Below are 14,917 nucleotides of genomic sequence, written 5' to 3' on the forward strand. Positions count from 1 at the left end.
CTTTATTTGCGTATGGAAAATTTTGACAGAATCGATGCATGTCACTGTACTTGTTGTCCTTTCAATTATTAATAATATACTATAATAATTACATTGTAAGGTTCCACCATTTAAATTGTAACATGGTGACATGGTGAATTAATAAATTAAGTGGTTTCATTATACAATTTCTACATTTTACTCATCTATAAATTTAATAACTGTAGTTTTATACTCATGTTGAATATTAATAGCAAAAAGGACAATTTCCCCCAAAGTTAACGATGTTGAAACACCTAAATTTAAGATGATCAAATCATAATCAAAATAGTAATAATTTAGAATAGGTTGTCATAATCATAATCAATATTTCTACATGTAGTTATGCTTGTACTTTAGTACGAAGCAGACTAAAGATTTAAGCCTTCACTTTCTAATACGTTTGTTCCGTCCCCTTTTTTTTTGGTTTTTGCGGGCATGGTTATTTATTTAAATTTTTGTGTCTTTATGCTTAGAAGGTGCAATCTCCGCGGATTTTTTCCGCCCCATCCTCAATTTATTGTAGGATGAGCCTAGGTTTTATGCCTGCCCCGCTCTATTTTTTCAGACTTTTGTGGAACAGACTTACACGAGACGGGTATGCTCGTTAGTCACCCTACCTTGTGTTTTTTTTTTATGATTATACATTTTCACCCATAAAATGGGAATGCTTGGATTACCTACATATTCCACTAAATGAATGAAATATGTTTCCAACAATATTTTTTTTAACAATTAAATATAAATAATAAAGTAATAAAAAAAGAATTGAAAACAAAAATTTAATATAAAATATGAACTAAATATAGCTGGCTTTTAAATTAATTTTAAAATAACTTTTTTATATATTTGATTGCAGAAGAAATGGAAGTTATTATATTTATGCGAATTTTTTTTGTAGGCCTCACAACTAGAAGATTTTTTCTTAATAACTAAGTTATATATAACTCATATTTCAAAAAAATTACTTAAATAATCATGTTTGATGGTGTTTTATACGTAGACGCCATTCCACATGGGTCTCCTATTTTTGTTTAAATTTTTTCAGTTACCTGCGGATTTAATGTTACCTGCAGATTTACCAGCAGAATATTTTAATGTTTGGTCTGCATGTAAATTTGCAGCTAAATTCGTAAGTAAATCCGAAGGTAACAATAAATCTGCAGGTGAATTTTTTTAAAAAAACATAGGAGGCACCACGTGGAATGACAAAGAAACATATGCAAGTTGTGAACTAATCACTTACGGAATACATATTTTATCACAGTTAAGAAAAAATTATATTACGAACAATGATTCGTAGTAAAGTAGAGTGTAATTATATGTGCCTTCTATACCATAACTAGTAACAAATTCGTGCATACGCACGTGTTCTGGTTTGATACACGCATTTGTTTACATAATATATTTATTTTAAATCAAAAATAAAATTTGAATCAAAATTTTTAAATCATAAATACCATTATTTGTATATAAAAATATTTAGATCAATGATAGATTTTTCCCGTATATAAGTATTATTTATGTTTAGGTATCATTTAGAAAAATATCTGAAGCAATAGCAAATTTTTGTATATAAAAATATTTCAATTAATAATAGATTTTTTTTCTGTATACTATTTTTGAATCAAAATTTTTTGGATCACAAATACCATTTTTCATATATAAAAATATTTAGATCATTAATATATTTTTTCCATATACAAATATTATTTATGTTTAGGTATCGTTTAAAAAAATATCTAAATCAATTGTAAATTTGCGTATATAAAAGTATTTAGATCAATAATAGTTTTTTTTCCGTATACCTTTTTTGAATAAAATTTTTTTGGATCATAAATATCATTTTTCATATATAAAAATATTTAGATCATTAATAGATTTTTTTCCATATACAAATATTATTTATATTTAGGTATCGTTTACATAAAAATATTTAAATCAGTAATACTTTTGTTTCTGTATAATTTTTTTGAATAAAATTTTTTGGGATCATAAATACCTTTTTTCGTATATAAATATATTTAGGATAATAATAGGTTTTTTCCAGTATACAAATATTATTTTTATTTAGATATCATTTACAAAAATATCTGAATCAATAAAATTTGATACTAATAGAATTTGGCTATAAATAATAGTAATATGTTACAATTGAATAAGTAATACACCTTTTTTCCCGTGGATATATATATATATATATATATATATATATATATATATATATATATATATATATATCCTATTTACATTGAAACATATGTAACGACCGTTTTTTTTAATTATTTATTTATGTGAGTTTTGTGAATTAATTGTGAATTATGTGTTAATTATATGCTTAATTGATTTTATGTTGTTTTATTTGGGAATTGTTAGTAAATAATATAAGATAGTAAGTGTTGTTGATTATTGGGCCTAAGTTAGTATTAGTAAGTGAGGGGTGTTAGTTAGAGCCCATTAGTAATTTAAGATAGTAAGGGTTTATCTAAAACAAAGGTTTTAGAGGAAATAGAAGTTAGACGTTCATTTTGGGGTTTTTGGTGAAAGAAGAGAAGAGAGGAGAATCTCAAGGTTGAAGCTAGAGTTGTCTTCAATCCAAACCTAAGGTAAGGGTGGGATTCTTTCATGCTAAAGGGATGTATGATGATGTTTTGGGTGGGATTTAATTATATTTTGCATCCATGGAAGTTGTGTGTAGAAAAGTTAGGGTTTATGCTACTTTCTATGGAATTACATGATTAAATATGATTTTGATGATCTATGTTGTTCAATAATGATGAATACTGGTTGTATTTGATGTTTATTGATGTATGGATTTGGTTTGGGTTGATGGATGTTGTATGAGGGGAATGGGGAAGAAAATGGTGATTTTCTGAGTTTTACGCAGCATAGGTCGACCTACACAGAGGTTTGCGTCGACCTGTGCAGCCTAAAAGGGCAAAAATCTGGGTTTCTGATGAATGCGTCGACCTGTTGGGTCAGCGTGCGCATCCCGAGGGGGACAGAAACATTTATACGTCGACCTGAAGATCCTTTGCGTCGACCTGCTGATTTCCATTTTTGGCAGATTTTTGTAAAGACCATAACTTTTGATCCGTAACTCCGTTTTAGGCGCCGTTTGAAGCGTTGGAAAGCTAACGCAATCAACTATACCATGATGCAATAAAATGATTCATATGATATAGTTTCCTATTATGTTTATTAGGATTAAGTGATGAACTACGTTGTGTTAACATATGAAGTATGCTCTTTGTGCTGAATTGACATAACTGTGTTGTTGTATAACTTGATGTATGTTTTCTTATGATGATGCAATGTTATTGAGATGAAGATATGTACCTTCCTCATGATGATATAATGATGTATGTGATGATATGCATAATTGATAAAGAGGTTATATGCTATATGCGATTAATTGTGCGTATTTGATTATATCGTTTAAGTTGATCATGTCGTTTACGTGGATTGTGTTGTTCGAGTCGAATTATGTCGTTAAGTGTGATTGTGAGTGTGCATCATTGAGTCACATTCATTGCATTGTTTGAGACGGCCCTAGTGGCAAATGTTTGAGACGGCCCTTGTGGCGAATGTTTGAGACGGCCCAATGGCAATTGTTTGAGACGGGAGTTTCACTCCAATGGTACCACTTGCATTTGCATTGTTCGAGTTGCATAAGTAAAGTCGTGTGATGAGTCGTATTTGAATATTTGTGTGTGAATAACATGAATGTTATCTTGTGTCGATTTGATGGTTGTTCATTGGACATATGCGATAAATTCCTATGTATGCCTTAATTGAGATTGATATTATTGTTGTCGGTAAGATGTTGAATGATGTGAATAGTAGTAAGTGATATGTGTTGAGAAGTGGTGACCAATGTATGATTATTTCTCCGCCTTGAATATTATCATACACTTCTTTATAATGAATGATATTTCACCCCTTCTGTTTGAATGTTACTCTCCGTTGGTAACGTGCGGGTAATGACGAGGAGTAGTCGTGTACCTATAGCTCGAGTCGGTGTGTGTCAATGCTCTGATACGTAACACTCGGGGAACGCTGGATTACTTGTTTATGTTTTAGCTCCTTATGTTTATCCTTGTTAAACTTTGTCCTTATGTTATGCTGAGACCTTTTGATGTATTGTGTCTTGTTTGGCCGTGATATTATGAGTTGTATTGTTGTTGACATACGATTTTCCGCTGCGATGCCAGTACTTGATTGGCTGACAATGATTAATGATTTCGATATTGTTCTCCTATATGTGTGTTATGTATCTAAGTGATTGAGCATGATATACGTATGTGATTTTGTTGTTTAAAATGTGACGCTCCGAATCTTATGTTCTATTTGCTTTGAAATTTTGTACTCTGATATTCTTGTTTATTGCGGGGTAGATTTGGGGTGTTACAACATATATTTGTGAAATGACATCAATAACAAATAATTTTTCTAATATTTAATTGTACAAATATTATTTTAATCGTATAAACTTCATTAATGAAATATATTAATATTATAATATTTTGAATCATATAAATTAAAGTTAATGATAAGTGACACACATTTTTGTATTTTGTCCAATAAAACACCTTTTCAAGTATGTTTTTAAGTTCATTTTAATTGAAATAATTTTTTAAAACTAAAATTATTATTTTTTTCTGAAAAAATATTGTATTTTAAAATAAAAACTATTTCAAAATATATTTCTTCGTTATTAATATTCAATTACTAAAGTTAATTTTTAAAAATTAAATACTATTTAAAATGTAAATTAACAATTATTTAAAATGATCATAATAATCTTTTTATTAAAAAATAACTTATTAGAATATTTTGATTAATAATTTATTAGAAATAATAATAATAAAGTAATAAAAAATGAAAAAGTGAAAATTGAAAAAGTGAAAAGTGAGTTAAAAAAACCAACAAAAGACATTTTTTGCCCTTAAATTATTAATTTATACTAAGATAATACAAGGGTATTTTTGTGATTTTCAGAACAACAACTTTTCTTATATTATAGATGGGTTATTACTTATTAGTCATAACAAAAACACATTAACATGTAACTTACTATAAAGGTTATACTATGGTTGCTTAAAACAACAGTAGATTTAAAATTAATGTTGAGTACCTCTTCATTTTTGCCCATGGTTTCTTTGTTTAAGCACTTTTTTTTAAATAATTTCTATAATGTTATATATTTTTATTTAAAAAATAACTTACAATTTTTTTTAACAAAAGCTTAAATAATTAATTTAAATAATTATACTAAAAATATTATTTTAAGTATAATGATCAGTTTACTATAATTATTTTTGGATATTAATATTTCAAAAAATAATTCAAATTTAAAACTATTTCAAATATTTTTCTAAAAAAAATATTTTTAAAATACATCTTTTTGAAAAATTTAATATTTTGACAATGTTTTAATATTTAACAATGTATATTTCTGTTATAGAATGTCAAAATTAATATTTTAACTAATTTTATAAAAGATTTTTGTGCAGAGTAACACACCGGAGTGCGAGACTGCTAAGTCACGCAGGCAGAGTTCAGCTTATCAAAAGCGTTATGGTTGTCGTCACCACTTATTGGATGAATTGCTTTCCTCTTCTTAAGCAGGTTATTCACAAAATTAATGCCATATGTCGAACATTCCTATGGATGGGGAGGGGTAGTGAGCTGTCGAGGAAGTCCCTAGTTGCGTGGAAGGAAGTTTGCACACCAAAACCCAAAGGTGGACTAAACATAATTGACCTTGAGTATTGGAAAAGTGAAATTCTAATCAAACTCCTCTGGAACATTTGTAAAAAGGCGGACAATTTATGGGTCAAATGGATTCATAGTTACTATATTAAAAAAGAGCAGGTGATGACCATTAGAGCTAGAGAGTCCTGCACATGGATTCTCAAAGCCATCCTGAGGCAAAGAGAGAAAGTGAGTAATATGCACTGCTGGAATTCTATGTTGCAGCAGAATAGATTTGATGTGAATAGTGCATACTTGGAGCTGAATACTAGAGGTCAGAAAGTTGGTTGGAGGAAACTTTCCTACAACAATTTGGCGAGGCCTAGCGCTCAATTTACCATGTGGATGGCGTGTCGGAACAGGTTAGCAACAAAATTGAGATTGTTTAAGTTTGGTATGCTTAACAATACGACTTGCAGTTTCTGTTCAGAGACCGAAACAATTGATCATCTTTTATTTAGTTGTAAGGTTACGTGTGATATTTGGCATGAAGTGTTGTGTTGGCTGCAAATTTCTCATGTTCCGTGTGCGTGGATTGAGGAACTTTTATTAATAACCAGACACAGTGCGGGGAAAAGCTGGAAAAGCAAATTCCTTAAAGTAGCGGCTACTGAATGTATCTACGAAATTTGGAGATACCGTAATGAAAATATTTTTGGAGATGGCGTAAATAATAATAATATAGGAAGGAAAATCATTGATATGATGATAGTGTATAGAAGTTGGAGCAATCGGGAGCTTAGAGAACACATAGCTAGATTAATGATTGTCTAAGCTAGGAATTTTCTTTTTCGTTTTCTGGTATGAGCTGGACCGATGGCAATCACTTTTGTAAAATGTCACTATTTTTTATTTAACGATACTCTTTGTATTTCATATATATATATATATATATATATATATATATATATATATATATATATATATATATATATATATATATATATTTATAAAAAAAAAATTAAAAAATATTTTAATTTTAAAAAAAAAATTAAAAAATATTTTTGAAAATAAAAACCATCTTGCTTAAGTTGATCTAACATTTTTAAAATGGAAAATAAAATCTAATTACAAAAAGGTAATAAAATTTTGATATTTAGAGAAAATGTAGATCGTGAAAATAGGCATGTTTTGAGAAAATAATAATTTGACAGAATCATAATGACGTTGGTTGATAAAGAAGTACTTATATACTATGCATTGTTAAGGACAATGTTTATCCGATTTAATAATGTTTTTGTCTCGTACCTTGTATTCGAGGTTATTTTGATCCATTATTTTTATATAAAAAAAAGGATCATTTGAGTCTTTTAATTATACTAATTGAACTACGTTAGTTCTTTTCGTATATTATGTTAGTAAGCTAATCAATAAAGTTATGTGACACTGGCATGGAATGCCATGTAAGTTATGACAATTTTGTGACTGATTTAGCGACGAAAATTTTTCACTAATTTTTTTCTAGTTTTGATTGTTGTTCTTATCTTCTTCAAAAAATCCAAAATTTTCAAAATATTTTAGAATGTATTTTGGATGAAGCATTTCAATAAAATAAATTAATTTTTTGAAGAAATTTAAAATGTCTTGACCAAAATCTATTGTTTGGATAAATAAAAAAGAAAAATCGTTAAAATGATGTAAATTTATTAAGTATTTTATTCAAATTAAATTTAAGGACTTTCAAATGACAGAAAAAAGTAATGAATTTGAAATTGCTCTTTCACTCTGCATAATTTGAATGTTAAATTGTTTATTATTAATTTTTCAAAATTTACAAAATTGTCCTCATATTTTATAAAAAAAAATCAAATTCACTCCTAAAATTTTCAAAAAATTGCAAATAAATTCTTAAAAATTTTCAAATTTTATAAATTGGTCCTTCAAACTTTCAAAAATTATAAATTGGTCTCTATTTTTCATATTTTAAATTTAGTCCAAATTTTTTTAAAACTTATGAAAATAACCTTAAAAATTTAACAATGGATCATGTTCTGGACTGGGCTGTCTCTTGGCCCAAATACAACGAGAGACCCAAGATCGGCCTAATCCAAGAGTAAGGCCACATATAATTCCTCTTCACCATGTCGGGCATTTGCCGCGCTAGTTCAGGTTGGCAAGTCCACAAGCCCCTCGGGCAGGACGTAGACTGAGCTAGACGAGGTCTCCGACAGGCACTCCCTGCGAGCACGTCCACCTATCCTCTTCGCCGAATACCTTTCTCCTTGTAGGGTTCCTTCACCACCTAATCCTCCAGGTAAGGCGGAGTCCACACACTCCCAAAAAGACCGCGTCTCCCCTTGTACTTCAGAGCGGTTGACCGGGATGGGGACCACGTATTGGTCTCCACTACACGTAGAATCTTGGCAGTCTCCAAATTGGGCATGGGCATCCAGTCCAATATGGAGATCTTGGCCCAATGTTGTGAGCTATAAATACTCTCTTTCACTAGAGGGTCAGATAACCTCATTCATTCCCACTCTTATCTTGTAATTACACTCTGATTGCTCTCTCTTCTCACTTTGACATCGGAGTATCTTGCAGATACACCCTCCCAGTTCACAAGAAGCTCAACTCGTTACAGACCTTGACGATCCTTCTGATCAGGTACGATCAGTTCATTTTAATATTTCATTCAAACAATAGAATTTAAAAATAAATAAATTTCAATTGAATGATTTAACTGATTTAAAATTTTGAATTTAAAAAAAAAAAAAAACCTCATCCAAACACACTTTATAATTGCTGATAATTTTTTCATTGACTTTACCCTTAATTTTTCTTATAGTGTGTGTATTGTTTTTGTTCGGAGTGGTTTGTGAAACCAACAAGTTGTTGTTAATGAAATAAAATCCTCACCTTTCTCATTTTCTCCACATATTCAAATACTTCATTCTAGTCACCTTTCCATTCTAAACTACCCATTCATTTTGCATAGATTATTTTTCAACATCAAGAATTATGTCCATTTTCTCGATGTTTCTTTTTACACCATTTTAATTAATTATTAATACCTCCATTTTTTATTATAAATCGTTTTGGTTATTTCGCACATATTAAGAAAATAATGATTGTTTTATTGAAAATGAGAAATTATGAAATTTTTTATAAAATTATCCTATGTAAAAGATAAATTTATATAAATAAAAAGAGAGAATAATAAATATTTAAAAATATAATATAAAAATATCATTAATTATTGAAATTGTAAAACAATTGTAGTATAAAATTTTATCTCAAAACAATTTATAATAGAAAAAATATCATTAATTATTCATTGAAATTGGAAAACAATATATTGTTAGTACAAAATTTTATCTCAAAACAATTTATAATAAAAAATTGAGGAAGTATTATGCAATTGATGGAATAAGAGGAGCATTAGAGGTGTTTTGTTGAAATGCTTCTGGTTAAGGATGAATTCAAGCCTTATTAAAAACTTGTGTGATACAAAAGAGGACTAGTAGAACATTGAAAACCTGACTTTCTATCTTGAAACCCTTGATTTTTATGGGGTTTTTCAATTATATGATCATCATGCTAACAATGGTTGTTACAAAAGTCTTGCATTTAATTTTTAGTGTTTTGTGAATGTCCTTTAATTCTTCAACGGTGTTTTGTAAGAAAATGGAGCAATGAGAAATTCAGTTGAAGTAAAATTCAAATGAGTGCTAAAATTAAAAAGGATATTAGACTATGCTCGAGAGGATACCGTCCCATGCTAAGACGCTATCTCCACGAATGCAGAAATAGTCACGACTTTGTGACCCAATGCTTGATCTATCAACAAGCTAAGGCTTCCACAGCACTTCCAGTAGGCTGCAGGCCTACTACAGCCGCTTCCTATTCTGACTTAAATTTGGGAGGATATTACTACGGACTTCTTCAAGGATTAACAAATTCCCAATCATACTTTTTTCTTGTTGTAGTGGATCACCTCTCAAAGTAAGTCATTGTGCTGCTCTTAAAAGTGATGATATTGCTTTCAAAGTTGCAGAAATTTTTATGAGTTCCATTGTTAAACTACGTTGCTTCCCTAAGTCAATTGTGTCAGATAGGGATAAAGTTTTTACTAGTCAATTTAAGAAAAAATTATTTAAATTGAGTAAACACGGCATTGGCCATGAGTACGGAATACCATCCTCAAACGGACGCACAATCTGAAGCGATCAAAAAATGCTTAGAAATGTACTTACGCCTTACGCCTTTTTACCAGTCAAAATCCAAAGGCAATACTTTCCTAATTATTCAACACTTACAAAGTCAATTCAAGATTGGTTCTATGCAACAAAGCATTACTACTAAAATAAAAATACATTCTTCCCCAAACGAAAACCGTTCTATAATGAATTCATACATATATTAGAAAAACATAGTATATTACAATAATAAAACTGGAACTAAATCTTCTACTCTAGGACATATAATCTTCAAGAAACAATATTATTTAGCATTGCCCAAATCCAATAACATACATGTGCATATAATAAACTGATTGTTGAGTTAAAACACCCATCAAGATTGAAGCAAATAAACATATGATAAAGCCCAAATCCAAGTAAATAAACTAGGAATTAATTCTCCTCATCATCCAATTCATGCATTTTCTAGAGTATCTCGATTCTGAACCTTTGATTGTGAGAGCAAGCTTAAAATTTTCACCAATTCTAGGTTTGACAATTTGGAATCTTCACCAATTTGGGGGTTTAGGGTTCTTCACCAATTTCGGGGTTTTGGGTTCTTCACCATTTTTCAGTTGTTCTTCAAAGTTTCCACGGTTCATAAGCTATTTGGAGGTTGAATGTTTGAAGTTATTAATAGTTAAAATTTTGAAACTAAAGTTTTAACGGTTTGGTTCGGAATTAAATTCAAAGTGGTTAATTACTTATTGGTTCGGTTCTAGAACCATTAATAAAATATAAGTTCGGTTCACTAACCATTAATAATGGTTCAGTTAGTTTAACTCCAGTTCGATTTGGCGATTAATTTTGAACAACCCTAGTTACAATGGAAGTTGTGATTCTGGAATTCTACTTATGCAACGGTTCCAAGGAACGCTAGTACAAGAGCTTCTAATCGTGACTTTACCAGTAAGAGTCAAAATCCAAAGGCGTGGTCCAAATATCTTATGTGTGCAGAGCTATGGTATAATACTGTATTTCGCACTAGTATTGGTAGGTGCCCCCATTCAAAGCTGATCGTACCTGACCAGAAGAATCGTCGCTGGCTGCTCGGAATTGGATCTTCTAGGAATGAGGAGGGGGTGTACCTGCAAGGTACTCCGATGCCCAAGTGAGTAGACGAGCAAAGGAGCGCAAGTACAAGCTAAAAGTAAGTAAGAATTGAATACCTGACCCTCTAGTGAAAGAGGGTATTTATAGCCCCCAGCACTGGGCCATGATCTCGCTACTTGGTTGGACTTCCAAGCCCAACTAGGAGACTTCCAGGTTTCCTGAGCGGAGATATCGGAGGTGCGTGAGTGCCCTCTGTCCTGGTTAACCGCTCTGAAGTTTAAGGGAGACGCGGTATTTTGGGGGCCACGTTGGCTCCGTATTATTCGGAAGGTTGGATATGAAGGAGCCCTGTGAGGAGCAGGGTCCTCGGCAACGAGGGTGCTCGCGGGGAGCACTCGTGCTGGGCGCCAGCCAGCTCGTGGGGAGCAATCCTGCCGGGCGTTATATGGTTAACGAGGATGGTCCTGCCGAGCATGGCGAAGACGGGCATCCTAGACCCAGATGTGGGTCACAGAGGAACTTGGGCCTCTGAGGTTTACTGGGCCGAAACTATGTTGGGCCTAACCTTGGCCCAGTCCAGAACAAAAGCGATCTATGGTCGAGAACCTCTTATGGTCTCATCAAGTATGATATTAGCCCTCTAGACTCCCATTCACTCTAAACTCTCCTATAAGAATGTGATGCAGTTATGAACTCCCTTAAAGCTAATATATTAAAAGCTCAACCGACTATGAAGAAATTTGCAATTCCAAAAGAAGGTTCTTGGAATTTCAGGTTGGTAACTTGGTTTTCGTCAAACACCGTCCATACCGCCAACACTCGATTGCTTTACAAAAGAGCCAAAAACCGTGTCCCTGATACTTTGGTCCATTTCTAGTCAAGGACAAGGTTGGCTTATTGCATATTGGTTACAACTGCCTCTGACAACTAAGATTCATCATATGTTTCCTATCTTATGTCGACCTTGAAATCGTGCAAAGGGGAACATACAACTAATTACATGTCTCTGCCTCTAACTACTGCAAAGGTTGGACCAATTCTAATGCCCTTATCCATTATTCAATCTCGCGTCATTATGCAGTTTTTGGTTTTTTCGTAAAGCAACAGAGTGTTTCACACTATATATATAATCTAATTGCAACCACATAGGAGAATGTGTTTTTTAAATAACATGTTAACAAATGTTCGATTTGAATGGAAAACAATAATTAAAACGATGAACATAAGCGTTAAATATTTAAATTTATTTTTCAATGAATTCTCATGAGTAGTTATGATTTAGATATTGATATATTACACCTTATATGTAGAAATGTTCTTATCAAAACTAGATTGATCAGATATTGTATAAACAACAACACATTTGTTAAGTCTACAGAAACCCAATTATAAATAATTTTGGAAAAACAATAAAATATTAAAATTTATTTTTCTATAATACTATTTGCTATTACTAGTAAATTTGTCTCAAATTTTTCAGAAAATTTACAAAGAAAATAAAAACTCTAAAATTATAATAATGAAATATTAAGAAATAAAAAATGATTATATATTATTTATTTACTTTTGAGTACTCTCAATCTTATTCTAATTCTTTAAAATATTTGTTCTCGTAAAAAAAGAATTAGTCTTTTTCAATATAAAAAAGTAACTAAATTGATGAGATAATAATATTTTGAATGAGAAGAAATAAATAATCTTATTAAGTGCAGGGAAGGCATAATAAAAAAATGTTGTAGTTCCAAAGAAGAGGAAAAATTAGTAAATCCAATTAGAAGAAAGACGTAAACAGTATCCCAAACTAAAAAATTGAATGAGAAGAGAAAAGGAAGCATAATGCAGCATTGCATGACAACACAAATCAATTAATACAGCATAAAATATAAGTATTTTTATTAAAGTCATCTAATTAAAAAACGAAATTGTAAACATCAAGTCGTTGTAGTATAGTGGTAAGTATTCCCGCCTGTCACGCGGGTGACCCGGGTTCGATCCCCGGCAACGGCGTTTTTTTCATATATTATATATTTTTCGTTTCTTTTCACCAATTGATGTTTTCATATTTTTGTTGGGCTTTTCTGTTTTATGTCTGGGCCCTTTTCTGTTATACCACTCTAACCCAGCATACAACCCTTTGCTCTTGTTTGTACCCCTCTAACTCTAAGCGTGGATGGATGGATTAATGAGTTATACAAATTTTTCTTGTATCAATTTTCTTATTTCAATAATATTAATAACACAATATCAATTTCTTTTCAGACGAAATACAATCAATTATTAACCAAACAACTCAATGCTTTTAATCATCTTATTTTTTATTCCTAGAATAGAACAATATTCAAACACCTTCAAAATTTGTTCTTAGTATCAATAAATTTTGGCATGTACAAATAAATTAATCTTAGCAAATACAATTTTGTATATATACTGAAGTAATAACTCTAGCCATCAATAACATAAATATATGATTATTTTAAAATTCAAAAATATAAATATATTTTAAATAAAATTCAACATGATTTCATATCTATATAATTTATATAATTACATTAATATATAGCAACAAATAAAATAAATTTTTAATTTTGACCAAATTTAACTCCCTTTTAAAAATGGAAGGATTTTAACACTGAAATATTATTTATTTTAAATCTATATTTAAATATTATTTTATTTTATGAAACATCAAATGTTAACACTTTAGAGTTTTATATATTGCATCTTCCACGTAGATTTATTTTACAACGACAATTAACATAAAATATTAAATTTTAATTTTAGTCTTTGATAACAAAATAAAACTATAAAAAATGGAACAAAAAATATTGAAAGGGATTCTTGACTTTTATTGTATTGCATTTTCATCATTTAAAAGAATACAAATATATCTTAAAATTACTGTTTTTATTTTTTAATTTGATTCATCGTTTTATTTCCCAATGTTTTTGTTTAATCATAAAATCAAAGAAAACTATTTCAATTATTAATCTTATATAAAGTTTTACTTCGGGGACTCGGTATTATGTTGGCAGAAAATGTGTCAAAATACTTTTCAGCATAAAATAATAATTTAAAAGACTTTATCCCACACTGTCGTGCTATTGACTTTGACTATACTCTTAAACCATAATGCTTTGTTGTCGCTCACTCATTTGAATTAAAAGTAATTTTTGGAAATTAATAAGTTTTAATTCATTCTAAAGCGCTCTCGGTGTGTTTAAGATTAAAGCCTAGTTTCTACTATCCGGTTAAAATTTCAAATTATCGCTCTATTGACGGCAACCTTTATTGGCTTTTTACTCTCGTTACAAAAATCGTTTTAGTTTGAGAATTAAAAACTAAAACAAGAAAAATAGTTTATAAACATTAACGCCAATTATTATCGAATCTCGTCTGGACGATGCTTATCACATACCGGTATCAAAAGATTTAGCCAGACATGATTTTAAATTCAATCATGTAATTATGGTTATTAATCATAATCATAAACATGCTAAAGCTTGAGAAACAATTTATGGCATGCATATAATTTATCATAATCATAATCATAATCATAAACATGCTAAAGTTTCGCATTTTCGCTACACAAGTTCTGATGAATAGTAGAAAAACGCTTCAGATATCTCTCAAATTATCACTCTAATACGAAGTCTGAAGAAACCAATCTGAAGACCAAGTGCTGAAAGACTCTGAAGACACAGTTCTGAAGACTCTGAAGATTTGAAGCTCTGAAGATTCATGTTTCTGAAGACAAAGGGTACTGAAGACTAAGTGTTGAAGATGTGGTTCTGAAGACTTGAAGTTCAGAAGACCCAAAAGCATATTTTCTTTATTCCAACTCATAATGTCACCCTCTGAAGTTCAAGAAGAATAGAAGATAACATAGTACGAGGTATAAGTTACAGACGAAC

The 14,917-nt window shown here is 30.4% G+C and overlaps 1 non-coding gene across 1 annotated transcript; it reads left to right on the plus strand.

Annotated features, from left to right (window-relative positions):
• The first annotated feature begins 12,941 nt into the window (after positions 1-12,941).
• Positions 12,942-13,013, plus strand: TRNAD-GUC (transfer RNA aspartic acid (anticodon GUC)). The gene has a single exon. It is a non-coding gene; the product is annotated as a tRNA-Asp (tRNA).
• Positions 13,014-14,917: the final 1,904 nt, after the last annotated feature.

This window comes from Vicia villosa, linkage group LG4 (assembly GCF_029867415.1).
Source record: "Vicia villosa cultivar HV-30 ecotype Madison, WI linkage group LG4, Vvil1.0, whole genome shotgun sequence".
Classification (NCBI taxonomy): domain Eukaryota; kingdom Viridiplantae; phylum Streptophyta; class Magnoliopsida; order Fabales; family Fabaceae; genus Vicia; species Vicia villosa.